Source organism: Fragaria vesca, linkage group LG4 (genome assembly GCF_000184155.1).
Source record: "Fragaria vesca subsp. vesca linkage group LG4, FraVesHawaii_1.0, whole genome shotgun sequence".
Classification (NCBI taxonomy): Eukaryota; Viridiplantae; Streptophyta; class Magnoliopsida; order Rosales; family Rosaceae; genus Fragaria; species Fragaria vesca.
In genome coordinates this window covers 20710885-20729055 of record NC_020494.1, presented here as the reverse complement: position 1 = coordinate 20729055, position 18171 = coordinate 20710885, and the positions used below count along the sequence as shown (strand labels likewise).

The window sequence follows — 18171 nt, the reverse complement described above, 5'->3', positions numbered from 1 at the left end:
GAGAGAGAGAGAGACAAATTGATTTGCAGGGAAATAGGGTATTTTAGGAACATCGTAAAAATAAAATGACAGGTTTAGGTTCAAAAGTGGATTTATATGGGTAAAAATCATAAGGTGGACTTGTGTTACAAAAAATGTTGCGAAAGTGACTTTAGTGAAATTTTCTATATATTCTTAATATATTCTTTAGATGAATTGGTATCCACCATAGCCAGAGATCCTTTCATATTAAGCAAGTGCAAGTCTTCAAGCAAACGAGAGTTTGCAAATCCAGGTCACAACCTTTTTAAGGTGGGATGAGGAGTCCAGCAGAACTCTTCTTTCTTGAAGTCGAAAGAAATTATGTGGCTTCCTCCTGCAACATTAACATGACTTCCTGCTTCTTCCCCAGTGAATTGAGTATGCTTTGGTTAAAGTGACGAGGAAGAGAAACAAGAACTAAACTGAGTATGCTTTGGTTGAAGTGAACTGAGTATGCTTTGGTTGAAGTGAACTAAACTGCTTCTTCCCCAGCCACAAGAACTAAACTGAGTATGATTTGGTTGAAGTGACGAGGAAGAGAAACATGACACGCGCTGCACGCGCTTCACCCCCTTCCCACTATACGTGACCAGGGCTTCTCAATCTGAATCTTGAAGCCGCCGGCGAAAGTCGGAGATGGCCACCTTGGCCGGACTGGCTTTCTCCTTCGATTCCTACTGCCCTTGATCACCATATGCCTCTTTTGGAGGAACCCATGGTCACAACAACAACCCATGTATTCGAAAACCCCATTTCATCTTGCCACTCTCAAACCAATCTTTTAGCTTCACCAGGATCCAATCCCTTATCCCACCTTAAATTGAACGCCTACCACGAGATGGGCTCAATCACTGCATGTTTGATCGGAGCAGTTATGGAAAAATTTGGTGGATCCGACAATTTCCAAGGGTATCGGGCATGCAACAAAGGTACCTCTACCACTAATCAGATATATCTGATTTCTCAGGTATGCAAATCTCCCCATAATATTATCTTTCCTAGACTTAATCTTCACTACTTGGTTAGTCCTTATTGCCGATTGGCAGATCTGTTGGATAAAGAGAGAGCGCCCTTTATTCACAAGCAGGATTTTAGGGGTTTTACTGTGTTATTCCCTAGCCTGCGTGTAATCTGTGCCTTAGGTCCGTTCATCTGTTTTTTGGGTTTGCATAGTCATTTGTCTACTAGAAGTATGAAATCCTAATTCCCTCTTATGCTTCCTTTGGGTAGCCATAGCTTTAGAATCAGTGGGATTATTCATTTTGATCCTTGTCGACTCAGTACTAGTTTGTTTATGTATTTTGTGAGAATTATGGGCTTTAGCCCCAATGCACAAGCCCAGGCTAGCTCCTCACGAGCTAGGTGCAGGACTTTGGAGGACGATAACCTCATGCATTAATCTGCCGAGGATGACGGCAGTGCTTTGTCTACTAAGATTGAAAATAAATGAAGATCATGAGTTGGAACAGTAGGGGGAGTGCTTGGGATGGCTTCGAAGCACAAACCCATTTCTATACTTCTTGTTTTGCAGTGGATGTCTTATGTATCTTAGATACTAGGTCATCTTCTTCTATTTTAAATAAGACCAGGAATTTGCCTTTTGATCAGTCTCATGTTGTTTCTGTTGTTGGACAATCTAGAGGTCTTAGTTTGTTATGGAACTCCAAGTTTATTAATCTACAAGTTATTTTATCTCATGATCGTTTTATTCACTGTAGTATTACTAATACTAGAAATGATAAACATTGTTTAATTACTTTTGTTTATGCTTACCCCAAAAAGGATAAACAAATGGCCCTGTGGAATGAACTATCAATGCTTAGCCCGGATAATAATACTTGCTGGGTGTTAATGGGAGACTTCAACATAACTGTGTCCCCTGAGGAAAAACTGGGGGGTATTGGAGGTGTAACAAACTTCATGTTAAATTTTTGTGATTTCTTGAATAACAATGGTTTAGTGTCTATGGCTGCTGCAGGTTTGCCGTTCACCTGGACAAACAAGCATGTAGATGATATTGTGATCTTCGAAAGGCTAGACAGAGTTATTGTGAATTCTAGTTTCTTGAACTATTTTCCATAGGCGAAATTGGAAAACCTCCCAATTATAACTTCTGACCATGGCCTGATTTATCTCACCCTTAACTCTCCCAAAAAGATTAACCCCAAACTGTTTAAGTTTGAGGCAATTTGGCTTTCCCATCCAAACTTTATCCCACTTGTTAGGAATATTTGGAACCAAAACTTGGACTCTAACCCGATACACAATTTTGTTGCTATTGCAGGTCAATTCTCTAATCGTGCTAAGGCTTAGAGCAAAACAGAGTTTGGGAACATTTTCAAGAGAATGGAGGAATTGAACAATAAAAGTGAACTGATACAACAACAGTTGATGAACTCTCCAGATTCTGTTTTTCTGAAACAAAAGGACTTCCAAATAAGGAATGATTTATTAGAACTTTGGAAGCAGGAGGAGATCTTTTGGGCGTAAAAAGCTAAAGCCAACTGGCTTAAGCTTGGAGATAGAAATACCAAATTTTTCTAGGCACAAGCAAATATTCGCATGAAATACAACTGCATCTCAAAACTGCAGATTGCAATGGCAACTGGACAAATGATGAGGATACTATGGCTAATATCCTAATACAAGACTTCAAGAAAAGATTTACAAATGATACTAACATAAATGCAGGAAATATGATGGATTTTGTTTCAGTTATCAATCCTGTTATTAATGCTAATCATAATTTGTTACTTATGCAGCAAGTTACAGATGAAGAAATCTATGAGGCCATAAAATCCATTGGAGGCCTCAAAGCTCCAGGACCTGATGGACTACATGCTTTTTTTTACCAAAATTGTTGAAATGAAGTTAAGACGGCAGTTATCCTAATGATCAAAGCCTGTTTTAATGATGGTAAGCATATTAAAACTTTAAACCATACCAATATTGCCTTGATTCCGAAAATTGATAATCCCTCTAAAGTTAATGATTTTAGAACAATTAGTTTATGCAATGTCTCCTACAAAATCATTACAAAAATCATGATCAGAAGGGTAAGGCCTTTACTTGTGAAATGTATCTCAAAAAACCAAGCTGCCTTTGCGCCTGGTAGAGCTATCCAGGATAATATTCTGATAGCTCATGAGATTTTTTTTAGATTTTAACAGGAGATCTGGTAGGAATGGAGCCATGGCAGTCAAGCTAGATCTCGAAAAAGCCTACGATTTTCTGAATTGGTCCTATATAAAAGCTTGTCTTTCTAAGTTTGGTTTCCATGATAATTGGATTGATTTAGTGATGAACTGCATTTCGACTGTTTCTTTTTCAATTATGCTCAATGGCTCTCCTAAGGGTTGGTTTCAACCCTCTAAAGGCATTAGGCAAGGTGACCCTCTATCACCCTACATTTTCATTCTTGTTATGGAACCACTAATAAGACATTTTGATAAGTTAGCTATTAATAGCAAATCCCAAGTGGGTCTTTTATCTTCACCCCTTGGTTTTAGAATTACTAACTTGATGTTTGCAGATGATTGTCTAATTTTTGCTAAAGCAAATACAAAGGCAGCCAGGAACATTAGCAAGGTTCTTGACTGCTTCTCCAAGGCATCAGGTCAGAAGATTAACTTTCATAAATTTTCTCTCTATTTTTCGAGTAAGGTTAGTTCAAGCATCAAAAATGAAATAGTGAGTGTGATTAATATTCAGCAGAAAATCTCTATAGGTAAATACCTTGGTATCCATAATGTAGTGTTTTGGAAGGATCCTATTAATGCCAAGGAATTATTACAAAAGATGTCTAACAGACTTGCAGGCTGGAAACAGAATACTCTTTCAAGAGCAGGAAGAGTCACTCTCATCAAGGCAAACCTTTCTGGTATGCCAAATCACATGATGTCGTGTTTCAAATGTCCCAAAAGCTTGACCAATCAAATTGACAAACAAGAAAGAAATTTCTTGTGGGGGACTGATATGAAACAAGCCCTTGTAGCATGGAAGGAAGTTTGCAAACCAAAGATGTTAGGAGGGCTAGGAATAAGGCCTTCTGCTTTTTTCAATAATGCTGCAATTGCAAAATTAGCTTGGAAATTATCACTGATAAAGACAATTGGTGGGTGCAGGTAACTACAAGGAAGTACTTGAGGAAAAATTCTTTTTTCCAAGCAAAGAAGAAACAAAAAAATTCTTTAGCTTGGAATGGAATTTTGGATACAAGAGATCTAATCATGAAACGTATGAGATGGATTCTGGGAAATGGTGAGTCTATAAAATTCTGGACTTTCAATTGGGTTTTTGACTTTCCCTTAATTAACTTGATTCCTGAGCATACGAGGAATAATATTAATATTGAGGAAAATGTCAGTGACTATATTACTCTAGGTAGCTGGGACAAACAGAAGTTGAGGTCCTAACTCAATGAAGAAATAGTGAAGGAAATATGGGGAATCCCCATACCACTTAATCCTTCTGACGATGAGTTTATTTGGGGACCTGCTTCTCATGGGAGGTTCACAATTAAATTTGCTACTTGGCTTCAACTGCATGACAATAAGAAGTATAAGCAAGTTGAGCTCATTAAGAAGCTTTGGTCCTTGAATGTTCAACCAAAGATTAAATTCTTTGGATGGCTTCTACTTAGGGGTAGACTTAAGACCAGAGATAGACTCTCTCAGTTTGGACTAATCCAAGATAATACTTGCCCTCTTTGTAATGAAGATAATGAAACTCTTGATCATTTGTTTAGTGTGTGCAAGTACACTAAGGAAGTTTGGAACTCGGCTAATATGTTGCCCCCAATTGATTAGGATGAAGGATTCTTCAATGTGCTCAATAGTTGGTTCATTGACAGTCCTCTTGATAAAGAATTGTTCGGAAAACTAATTACTTTGTGTTGGCAGATATAAAGAGCAAGGAATGACACTATCTTTAGGGGTAAAAACCCTAATCCTAGATCCATACCTGCCATTGCTGCCTATCATCAAAATGTTGGCCCTAATTCTAATACGCAGACGGTTGCTTTAATTTGCCAAGTAATATGAACAAAAATATGATTAGGTGGACACCACCCCCTTCTAATTGGGTTAAAATAAACTTTGATGGCTCTGTCCAGAACAAGGCTGCAGCTGGAGGATTTGATTTAAGATCTGATGATGGAAAACCTCTTGTTTCTGCTGCCTTCAACTCTAGTACTGCCAGTGTTCCTCTTGCTGAAGCACTGGCGCTTAAAAACAGCTTATTTTGCGCTAAGGAGAAAGGTGTGTTGAAGGTCGAAGTGGAGGGCGATTCAAAACTCATTATTGACATTGTGAATGGAGTTTGTGATCCCCCTTGGAGGCTTCTGAAGGTTGTTCAAGACATCAAGTTGCTAAGTTGTAACTTTGAGTCCATTAGGTTCAAGCATGTTTTTAGGGAGGCCAATTTTGTGGCCAATGTTTTGGCAAATCTAGGGCATAGAGTTGAGATTAGTAGGCTTTGGGTGGAGTGTGTTCCCCCAGAAGCCTCACTCGCTTTTGCGTTTGATTCTGTAAACTTTGGGTGTCGTCGAGGCACCTCTATTTTTAATTTAAGATTTTTCCTTTATAAAAAAAAAAAACTGATCTTATCTCTCGCCATGAGGACGATTCGGTGCCTAATACATAAATATGAGCCGTCGCATGGTGATTTTCCAGACTCCCCGAAACGTAAACAATTTTTTAAGTGTTGGTTGTATTATCAAAACCCATACCAAACTGATGCACCAAGTCCTTGTGATTAGTAGGACAGTGTGGGATCCTTAGACCTTCTCTCCTTATGGGATCGATTAAGTAAGAAGAATTGGGGTTGATACTCTCCGTATATTCCCGTAGGTTTCTTTGAAAGAAAAACAAGTTGCAGAAAACAAAATATAATGAGTTGAACATCTTTGAGACATGGAGAGGATATCTCGTCTGCGTCAAATGGCACTTGTCATTGACTTCCAGTGGCTGCCATTTTATGGATGGGTAATTATACTGAAGCTATACAAGTTGAGGTACTTCCAAAGAGTTGTAGCAACATAGTCGTTGGAAGAAATCTTCAGTAAACGTTCCGTGTGCAATGTAGTGAAATTGGGGAATAAACCATGTCCAAACAAGTCTTGGAGACACATCGGAAACAACATAGTGATTTCAAGGGCAGTCTCATAAGGATATCCACAACGACTATGTGGCTTAATTTATGTACATGATTTTTCCGTAGGATCTCTTCTATCTGTTTTTCTCTTAAGAGAATGTTCTTAATGTCTTCGACTTCGAGTACAGAAGAAGAGAAGAAGCCAAAGAAAAGGCGAGGTTAACTGTAAGAATTTCTGTCTTTTCGTTTCCTTGTTAAGATTTGCCGATACATATGATCAGTCCATATGCTGTTCATTTCCTGGTTGAAATTGCCAGGTTATATGCCCATCAGTGATCAGTCCATTGGGTATGATATATATCATACATCATACATATATATGGAAGTAGTTAACAAGACCAGACATCTCCAGCAAAAGCATTCTCCTCACTTTGAAATTAATGTGTACCTGGTTCTGTTACTCTCACAATTTCTGTTAAATAATTTACCATCCTTTTATTTCACCAAGGAAACATGATTTTATTTAGACCATACTCTTGAGTACATTGACACGAACTGGATGAATGCATTAAGGAAATGTACGTGCGTACAATTATCCCTCTCATCATATAGGCCTTCAGTATTATTAACAATCGACTACGATAGTGCTACAGAGGTCCATAGCACCGGTGCGTGCACTCGGCTTGGAGCTTGAGGCATCCCTTCCAACATGCATCTGTTTGTGGATGTCTTCCCCCGCCGGAACACCGATTAGTGCATGGTATCATGATGTTGGTATCGCAGGCCATGAGACATTTCACGGTTGTTCCATCTCTTTGGCCGTTGACGTGTGCTGAGAAAGGCCAGGACAGCAACACCAGCATTGCTGCTAACAAAAGAACAAGTGCATTATTTCTTGACATTGCCATGGATATGCAAATCAGAGAGAAATAAGTTATAAAACCTAGCTCGTTGAGAATATAGATATGGTATAGCTTTCAGACTTGAGAATATCGTATGAGATCCCTATATATGTATAGATGACGTTTCTTTTTCACTAAATGTGGTGGATGTTAATTTCATGTAAAATGAAACTCATGATAATTATACATCTTGACCCTTCAATATTTGAAACGCCCTATATTGACCATGTTGCAATACAAATATACAATGGTGCTTGTCTTAATTCCACATTAATTTGAACTTCGCAAAGATAAAACCGTGTATCGTTTTCAATTGTCATCATATATAGTTTGTAGCCCTATCCCGAAAACATATTGTCTTTCTTTTTTTCTCAAATTCTCGATCTAACTCGCCTCACTCGTCTCTCTTGATCTAGCTAATGTATGTGTAGTTGTGTACTCTCCCTCATGAATATGAAAATCGAATAAAGGATTTGAGAGATCATTTCTTTTTGAAAAAGAGAGATCAATTCTTTAAAGCAAAATGGCAAAGGAAATAATTAATACTAAATTAAGTGTTTTGGCCACACCAGTAAATCTGGGTATGCAAAGTCTCTTTTAGTAGTTGCGGGCGTGCCACCACGCGGACGCGGAATGTAGTGGTTGTAGTAGCGGGGTGCGCTTAACCTTTTGCTTCTAATCAAGCGACTGAGGATGGAGAGAGCACCAACTCCACCGCAGGGTTCTTCAGATTCGCCTTGCGTACTGGGCAAGGACTTACAGTAGTCCGCATGAGCGTCACAATATCGATACTCGATGTGAGATCGAGCAGAGCTTCAACTGGGCAGGAAAGGAAAAAGACAAAGCTCAGGGGAGCGAACAGCGAAATGAAAGCAAAGCTCTGAGGAGCCTGTAAAAGAAAAGGGCTAAGGCGTGATGCTTTAGCGTCAGGGGTTCAACTGTGTTGAAAATTGTATTGTATTTTGTTGAGTTGTTGAGTTGTGTGTCCCGAGTTGATCCTTGAACTCCCTTATATAAAAGTATTTTAGGGTCACATGTATTGGCCCAAAGCATATCAAAGACTTGCAGAAGTCTTCAACGATAAATATGACGTAGACGATGTTAATCACCTCATGGTCGTCGCTCTGTTCTAAACAGTAGAGTTCACCTAGAACACTTCTCGGACGTATGTTACTGGATATGCACTCATCTGCAATCAAGGAATAGAATCCTTAATCAATATGTAAACCTTTTGACCTTCACATGCACGCATGACCATAGAGTCCTTTAAGCAATTAAAGATATTGCCTTCTTATCCAAATGAGATAGTAGGCGGAGTCCGCATCTCCTTATGCGAACTACTCATCTTCTCACACAAGCAATCCTCGCCTGTAAACTTCTCTTCGCCGATACTTTAAAGAAAGAAGAATTTGCATGCAAGCAACTTTCTTGAAACTTGGATATATGCATATACATGTCCTTAATCAAATAGAACATTGCATTGCTATTGGACTACCCACCTTCAACCGTGCAACACTGACGACTAATGAAAGCTTGATAATTAATAGTCCACACTCCCTCTCTTATGCGAAGTCTTCCACCTCGACTGCAAGAAGACCTCTTCGCATGCAAACCTTATCCAGCTCACATGAAACTTCAGTCCTTGAAGGCCTCTACACAGCTCGCATGCTAGTTTCTTCGTATGCAAACTCTTAGACTCACGCGAACTTTACCGACTAGCTCGCATGCTCTCGCTGGTGGGTCATCACTAGTAAACCCAATATTTCGAGCTTGCCGGTGTGGACCATGAATTTAATTAATATTCACTTTAGACAATTACTGTCCAGTAAAATATTAATTTGGGTGTAAACATTAAGGGCTGTTGTTTGATTCTCATATGAATTTGATAAAATTTGAACCAGAATTTTGTTACCCTTGATGAAATTGAATCTTGTTTTTCCTGAAACTTTTTATTTAATTTGTTCCCTTTTCTTTTCGATGATTGGACTTCACCTAGCTTGTATTAGCATATCGATGACCAAGATCCGCAAATACTCCATACTCTAGATCATGCTGAAAGCCGTAAATCATAAAAAACAGACAGATAGTCAGCACTCTTTTCTTCCTACGTTTATTTTGCCTCATTGTGCATGTTATTAGGCAGATGATGACATAGCTGCAAATTAGAAAAACCCGACCAAAACATGCAAGGCAAGACCACTGTTCAATCCTCATGGTCATCTTTGTTAAGAGTATAAGGATAGTTCGATCATTTGTATAGAATCCTTACCCTATATAAGCTATGAGATGTACACTGTTCCATCATTAAGATGAAATACAAGATGTAGTCCATCAAAGCTCTCTGTGTTTTTACATTACTGTTTTGCATTTCATTTCAATAAAACCTTGAATCCTTTCATGGTATAGGGCTCTTGATCCTCTGGACTTCATGCTTTCGTCTATCTTTAGCTTCCGCTGTTATCAGTTTCTTTCGTTTTCAATCTGTTTTTCCCCTAATTTCATAGAAACCCTAGCCTCCCACCCTTCAGTTTCGCTCCCGTGCAGCCCTTAGATCTACAATCGGTCATTGATGGAGTCCATCTCGGTCGTTTTCTGGCCTCATCGGTGCGTCTCTGGCCGTGTTTGGAGTTTTGCTTCTCGGCTTCATCATGGTCTATTCTGATCTTATTCTTCGATCTGCAATCTATGGGCTCGGATTTTGGTACTAGTCTCTCTCTCTTCTTTGTGCTTATTGCTTTGATTTGGTTGGATGTAGCAGTAGGGGGAGGTGATTTGACGGTGAGAGATGGATATTATTTGTGAATATTCTGGGCTTCGATTTCTGATGGTGATTTGAAGCTATCTCTGTTTGATATCATGATTGTGCTTTGGCTTATCAATTTTTTATGCACCCACCTCAGTTAGCACTAGATTTTTCAGTAGGATGGGTAATATCTTCCCAATTTTTTCATCCCTATCATTGGATTTATAGAATTGGTTTCTGGTTTAATTTGCCCTATCAATATCATCAGTTTGCCATTTTTTTTCTTTTATCAAAATTTGTGTCTGCCATCAACCAAAAGAAGAAGGTGATGAAGCAGTTTAATATTTTGTTTTGGCCTAGTGAATTGGCTTGGCAAGTTGGATTATAAATTGGTTGTATGGTTCTATGTGTTGGGTGTGATCAGTTTAATTGGAGGATGTTTTCATATTTGAGGAGGAATTTGTTGTGTTTATTGCCTTTGTTATATTGCTGCTAAGGAGTTTGGGTAGTATGCAAAGCTTTGAGGAGTCAATTCAAGTATAGAGAGGAGTTAAGTTGGTTATGAGTTGCAATAGTATGCAATTTCAATATTTAGTCAGATTCTTAAGTTTGGATTGTGTTACCGATATATAATAAATATGGGAGCTGCTGGTAATCTTCTGATGAAGCCTACAACTTTCTGGTAATCTGCTAAGTAAATTGTGGCCATATATCAATTGGATTTGCAAGTGTGTAGTGCCTATAAAAGTTGAAGCATTAAGTGACATATGCAGTCTATTAGTTTACAATTGAAGGAAAAGATGTAGTTTTTTTCAGCAAATGAAGCTTTTCAATTTGTTAGTTTACAGTTGAAGAAAAATATGAAGTTTTCAAATTTGGATTTTTAGTTATACATCTTTGCTGCTATGTGTTGCCAAGGATACTTCACGTATTGTTGTACTACTGTTCATGTGAACTGTGAGATTTTCCAGCAAGCTCTCTTCTCCTCATTTGATAGCCGAATGTCAAGATGGATGCTCTTCTGATATCAAGTAGTTGGGTTTTTGATTTGGGTTAATAGTTTAATTTGTAATGGATTCTACATCTGTATTTTTTGGTTGTTTGCTTTGTGCCAACCATTATGCTTAGCCAAGCATATGGTTGAGGGAGGGTGTTAAGAGTATAAGGGTAGTTCGGTCATTTGTATAGAATCCATACCCTATAAAAGCTATGAGATGTACACTATTCCATCATTAAGATGAAATACAAGATGTAGTCCATCAAAGCTCTCTGCGTTTTTACATTATTGTTTTGCATTTCATTTCAATAAAACCTTGAATCCTTTACCATGATAGGAATCTATGAACCATGGATTATTGAAGCTAAATGCAGAAAATAAAAGGAAGCAGTAGAAGAAAACGTTGAATCTATAGAGAACTACATTGTGAAATCTTAGATAAGGTGAAATAGTACAACATAGCCTTTATATTAGCACTAGGTAATACAAGTCAATGATTATTCTACCCTTGCGATACTAATGTTATACTGCTAACACCCTCTCTCAACCATATGCTTGGTAACAAGTATAATGGTTGCCTGCAAACTACACAACTATAGCCCAAAAGGTTACAAAAAATCTCCCAATTCAAAACCCCAACAACTTGATATGATGAGATCAACTAGCTTCCATCTTGACTTGCAACAGATTTGATAAAAGAGGAGAGAGAGCTTGCTGGAAGAATCTCATTAGTAGTGCAACATGATGAAGAATAAACCCAGTGGCATAGCAGCAAACTATGTAAAACTGAAAATAAATCCAAATCTGAAAACTGCATATATTTTTCTTTTTCTTCAATTGTAATATGACAAACTGAAATACTGAAAAGCTGCATAGGTTGCCATAAGAACTTGAATCTTGTTTAACTTTCATATCTGAAACACTTGCACTCTACCAGTAACCATATAAAGCTTCTTGCACAAACATTAGAAGAATTCTGCCTTAATTATCAACTCCATATGCACTCGTATATAACCAGCAACTCATCTCTACCTCATCTCTATTTTGCATAACCTCATCTCTGCTAGGGGATTCATCCAAACACCATATCAGCAGCAATGTAACCACACCAGAAACAGTAGGCAAAGCAAATTCCATAACAAATTTCAAATTCCTCATCAAATATGGAAACCTCCTCCAAACTTAACACATCCAGCACATAGAGCCATACAACCAATTTATAGTCTAACTTGCCAAGCCAATTCACCGAACCAAAAAGAAAATATAAACCTGCTTCATCACCTTTTCTTTGGTTAATGGCAGACACAAACTTTGATAAAAAAGGAAAATGGCAAACTAATAATACTGACAGAGCAAATTAAACCACAAACAAATTCCACAAATCCAATGATAGGGTGGAAAAACTGGGAGGATATTACCAATTCTGCTGAAGAATCTAATGCTCACTGAGGTGGGTGCATGAGAAACTGATAAGCTAAAGCACAAGTCGGAAGCTACTGATGCTCAATCTAGATATCATTGAGTGATACTAAAGCAACCATTAACAGATGAAGCACATATAACTAGAATAGAATACTGCAAAATGTCCGAGGCAAATTTCAATTGAATGCAACAACTTCCAAATATCAGAGTAATCAGAAACTACTTCACCAAATTCAGACATATACTTCACACTAGAGCTAGAGAACCAATTGATAATCCAAATCATCAAGCCACACTCACCAGTCCAAAACAAAAGAAAAATAAACTACTTCGTCCCCTTTTTCTTTGGGTTGACGGCAAACAAACTTTGATATGAAAAATGAAAATGGAAAACTGGCGAATTGAAGCACAACAACCTAGACCATAGAGAAATTTCATGATTCAAGTGAAAGAGGAGACTAAATCTGAAAAGAGATTACCAATTTCTCTGTAATTGGAGCAGTCAATATGAGAATCACCCAAACTAGGAGAATACCCAAACACAAATCTGAATCCAAATACCATCGTCTTCTTCCTTTACTCTATCAGTGGAAACGCAAAGCATCAATCAATATTTGGGCATATAGAAGTAGGACCACGACATCATACCCTCATACGCCCCCGTGACGTCATGCCCGTAGCGATGACGGAAGACCGACCCGCACCGAAGAATAGACACCGCCGGCGGGGATTGAGATATGCAATGAGGACGAAAACAGAGGGCCGGGCATCAAGTAGAGAAGAAAAACGAGGACATGGCTCAAGCAAGGATGCGAACAGAGGACGATCAGATCGGAAAAACGACGTCGTCTCCCCATCGGAGACAGCCAAGCTCGGATTTGACAAGATTGGGCAAGACCACGCGACATCTAGAGGTTAGGGGTTTTTGATTTGGGGGAAATTGGAAAAATGAAAATGAAATCTAGATAGATAAATGCGGAAGCAAAAACTCTTAGAAGCACATAGCCACAGATCGTGACCATGGCTCTGATACCATGATAGGAATCGATGAACCATGGATTATTGAAGCTAAATGCAGAAAATAAAAGGAAGCAGTAGAAGAAAACGTTGAATCTATAGAGGACTACATTGTGAAATCTTAGATAAGGTAAAACAGTACAACATAGCATTTATATTGGCACTAGGTAATACAAGTCAATGACTATTCTACCCTTGCGATACTAATGTTATACTGCTCACAATCTTCTCCTCTCTTGAGTATTTGCGATTTAATTTATTAATTTGGACACAGGACCGGCCCTGAGTTAACCGAGGCTCTAGGCAAACAACAAAATTGGGGATCCCATATTTCAGTAAATTCATTTTTCCTTCAAAAGATAAAAATTAAGCTAGTATGCTCAAACAATTAATATAGGGTACAATTACTAGTTGGTAATAAATGGTTCAAACTAAAAAGTAGTAGAGAAACTCAGAAGCTCAATCAAACCAAGAAAATGAAATAATGAAAACAGACCTAATTAAAAGCCCAAATAATTGAAAATAATTTGAAAAGAAGACTGAGAAAATTCAGAAAATTTATGTTTCATCAATTGAAGAAGAAAAAGGAAATAGAATAATAATATTGCATATGGTGATGATAATATAACAATGATAAATCGATGGTTTGAAATTTATGGTTGAGAATTTAGTGGGAGAAGAAAGAAGAGTCATGCGCAGATGAAGGAGAATAATTAAAGCTATTATTTTGTATTGTCACTTCTTCTTTTTTTTTTGTACTTTTATATATAATAGAAGATTTTTTTTAGGGGCCCATAAAATGTGGGGCTCTAGGCCTGTGTTTTCTGGGCCTATGCTCAAGGCCGGCCCTGTTTGGACAATAAATCAAAAAATCTTGTTGGATAAAAACAGTTTCAACGCCCAATAATTCTGCCCTTAGTCTTCTTGATCGATGCATGGCCATTTGGCCTTGGAATTGGAAAGTGTTAAGATAATAGAGCTCAGTGAGCTAGATGAAAATGGTGAGCTCAGTGAGCTAGGCAAAAATGGTGACAGTTGTCTTGGTAAAAACTCATCAGTTTGATCTTAGTCAAAAGTCACGTGAGTCTCTTACTGGTGTTGTTGTCATCTCTTATCATCCTACAGCAGGAGCATTCTCTTGGACAAGAAGAAATGATCACAGCCTTACACGTGGTGTATAGCAGCTGTCAAAGATTAGATATTTTGCAATTGCAACTCCACTCTCCTTAATTCTTGTCTTATATGTATATGTAGTGCTCTGCATTCTTCCCGAGGTAACATCACCATCACTACTCCTGTACAATTACCCTTATTTCAAATACAAGCAGCTTTTCCTCCCATCTTTCTTTCCTGTAATTTTCTTGCTCTAGTTTTTTGAGTAATTTACAGTATTCCTTTCTCTCTTATTATAGAACTGTTCTCCTCCTTTTTTGTGCAAGTTTTTTCATCTACTATTAAGTATTAAGACTATAGACTGTGCATGATTTCCAGCAGAAAGTAACTAAATGATATATATGAGAATAAGTACCACACTAGCTACGTACCACTTATGTGGTACGTCGTACTATAGCTACTACTGAATCATTCAATCATAGCAATAAGATCAGTAATAATTTAAACTCGTCGTAACAACATTCAACATATAACAAACGTACATTTATAACAATCAGGGAACTCAATTTTTATTTCAGTTTCATAATCATCAAGTTCCTCGTTCATTTTATGCATCGCAAAGCTTCAAATTAACATCTTTTATTTCAGTTCCATAACATTATTTAGATACTGTACGTGTAAGCACGTACATACATAGTCCTTGAGATACTGCAGGAATGATCGATCATGGACATGCTGCAGCAATGGATCGTGGAGCTGGTTCATTATTCGTGCAGCGCTTCCAGCACTTGGCTTGTAATTTGGGAAGGCATGTCTCCCAACACTGATCAGTTCCTGGTCCGGCCGCGTCGCACACATCTTTGCATTCTGTCATGACATTGTGAGGGCATTTATCAAGACATTCTCCCAACACTTGACCGTTGCCGAGTGCTGCTGCATCAGGCCAAGTTAGCAACACGAGTAGTGCTGCTATCACAAGAACAAGCGCAGGGTTTTTTGATGTAGTCATGGATATGCAATTAGCTAGGAGAAAAGCTCGATGAGAATGTAAGTGGTTCTGCAATACAAGAGGAGCTAGCTAGTTATATATAGAGCCTAGGCATGCATTTTTTTAATTTTATTTTAACAAATTAAGCATCTTTTTAAATGGACAGTGATCGGTTTCTATCTATAACAGAATTCCAGACGCATGCGCGCAAGTATAAGAGAGGCAAAAGGAAGTCATGTATACGCAACCCTTCTCTCCTAAGTCTTAATATATGAATGACTTTGATCGAAACCATATGTTCATATGTTAGTATCAAATACCATTTTTTACTACAAATCTACAATGACCTCATCCCACTACTATAGATGAATCTAAACCAAAAAACAGTTAAAGGTAATACCCAAACAAACGTTTTCACACAAAGAAGAACAGAAAGTTGGAATTGCATCCGCCTCGAATAGAAACTACAAACAATGGAAATATGATCGATGATTTGAGTTATTGTTTGATTGCTTTCTTGAAAGATATGAGAAACTCAAAAATGCATATACTTAAATGGAAGCTATTAAACTTATGATATACTTGGTCAGCTTTCCAAAGCTTCTAACATGCAGAGCTTCCATATCCATCTTTTATTTTATGTAAATGTACTATGACGTAGAGTAGGACATTTTTATTTAGTTATTTAAAACACGTACAAGTATCATAGACTGCTTGTATTTGTTGGCATATAAACTGACTGCTGGCTGTATTAATTGATCGATCGATAATCTGGTGCACCAAATAATCAGCAACCATTGTAGCATTTCATAACGTCTTTCTCGCATGCATCCGAGCACTGTTGCTGAGGTTTTCGCTTACCCTTGTCGGAACACTGCTCCAAATGCATTTCTGATAAGCTCTACCGCACTTGCCAAGACATCCTCTACCTGATCCAATCTGTCTATCACTCCTAACGGTGTTGCAGGCCCTGCCAGCAAGAGCGCCACCACGAGAACAACCACCAGAAGCGCACGTACTTTGACATCTTTCGAAGAGGCGCTATGCATGTACTCGTGAACTCTTATGATCTGTTCGTAACCAAGTATTGAGATTTAGTTTGCTACATATGTACATGTTGCATTTAAGGTGTTTATATAACAAATTATCACGCACAAATGTTGAGCCAGAAATTAAGCCCAGTTCAGAGAGATGGTTGCATCACATTCCGGATGCATGATTAAAACACATTGTGCCGTGAATTGTAAACAACAGCCAAATAAATATATGAAGTCCATGCTTTAGCCTACCCGTCTCCTGCCTGGTGCAAATCTGAGAATATATAATTAATAAACACTAGAGGGGCCAAAATTGAAATACTAAAGGCCGAGATCCTTCACAAATATATAACCCAGCCTGATTCTCCCTCGACACTATCAGTTAATATCTATTGTACGGCCGCACTCTCTCTCTCTCTCTCTAGAAACTCGTCTTCGTTAGCCGCCGTTGGTGAGTCTCACAGATCTTTTCCTTCGTCTAATATGAATCGTCAGCTTCACTTATAAAGTCAGGATCTGTTTAGAATATTGAACGTTATGTACTCTATGGATCAGCTTGGAAACGTAATTTAGGGTTTGGTTTGGATTTAGCTAGGGCTTGGATTTATAGGATGTACTGATCGAAAGAGAATTATAGTGTTATTTTCGTTCTGTGTTGATTGGTAAAATTGGTACAGGAAAAGGGATGAAAAGATAAGTATTATAATCAATTTGTTGGAAATCAGATCAGTAGAACTTTACATAACAGAGTTCAATTAACTGAGTTCAAGCTAGCATGGTTATGCAGCACCAAGGTTAAACCATCCTTTTATTTCACCAAATGATCGAACATAACGTTATTTAGACCATAATCATCATTGACACGAAAGAATGCATTAAGGAAATGTAGGCGTGTAGGATAATTCTTCTCATTAAACGTACGCCTGCAGTTTTATTAAAAAACGACTACGAAAGTGCTACAGCCGTCCATAGCATCGGTGCGTGCATTCGGCTTCGAGCTTGAGGCATCTCTTCGAACATGCATCTGTTTGTGGATTTCTTCCCCCGCCGGAACACCGATAAGCGCATGGTATCATGACGTTGGTATCACAGGCCATGAGACATTTCGTGGTGGCTCCATCTCTTTGGCCGTTGACGTGTGCTGAAAAAGGCCAGGATAGCAGCACCAGTAGTGTTGCTAATAGAAGAACAGGTGCATTAGTTCCTGATCTCGCCATAGATATGCAAATTAGAAACAAATAAGTTTTATAATTCCTAGCTCGGTGAGAACATATATGGTGGTGTAGCTTTCAGACTTGAGAATATCGTGTATATATATACCATCACTAGAATGAGATCCCTATATATATGTATAGATGACGTTTCTTTTTAATAAATGTGGTGGATATGTTACATGTAAAAAGAAACTCATGATACTTATACATCTTGAATTCTTGATCATTCAATTTCAATATTTGAAATGCCATATATTGACCGTACAACAATATTGGGCAAAAGGTCACACACCTAATGTGGCCATTAGAGGTGTTGTAATTTCTTTATGTGTGACATTTTCCCCTCATGCTTCACAAATACCCTCATTTGTCACATTTACGGGAAAATGCAACACCTCTAATGCCCAGTTGCCCACACAAGATGTGTGATATTTACTCAATATTGTAGTAGTGACCATTTTGCAATGCAATGGTGCTTGTCTTAATTTCAGATGTGAAATGGATCCGGCTCCTCTAAAGTGAGGGGTCTGTGAATTTAATTAGTTAGAGTTCATAAAATCTGGACTATTTTTATAATCTAAAGGTCATGAAAATTGACACGTCATTCTTTTATTAAATTTTTAT

General features: G+C 38.1%; 1 pseudogene across 1 annotated transcript in view; it reads left to right on the top strand.

Annotated features, from left to right (window-relative positions):
- The window catches only part of LOC101295621, an 880650-nt pseudogene that overhangs the window by 355715 nt on the left and 506764 nt on the right, over window positions 1-18171 (top strand). The window contains exons 57-60 of the transcript XR_184594.1: window positions 3554-3637; window positions 3776-3901; window positions 4146-4281; window positions 5080-5548. The product of XR_184594.1 is annotated as an uncharacterized LOC101295621 (transcript). The remainder of the gene's footprint in view (window positions 1-3553; window positions 3638-3775; window positions 3902-4145; window positions 4282-5079; window positions 5549-18171) is intronic.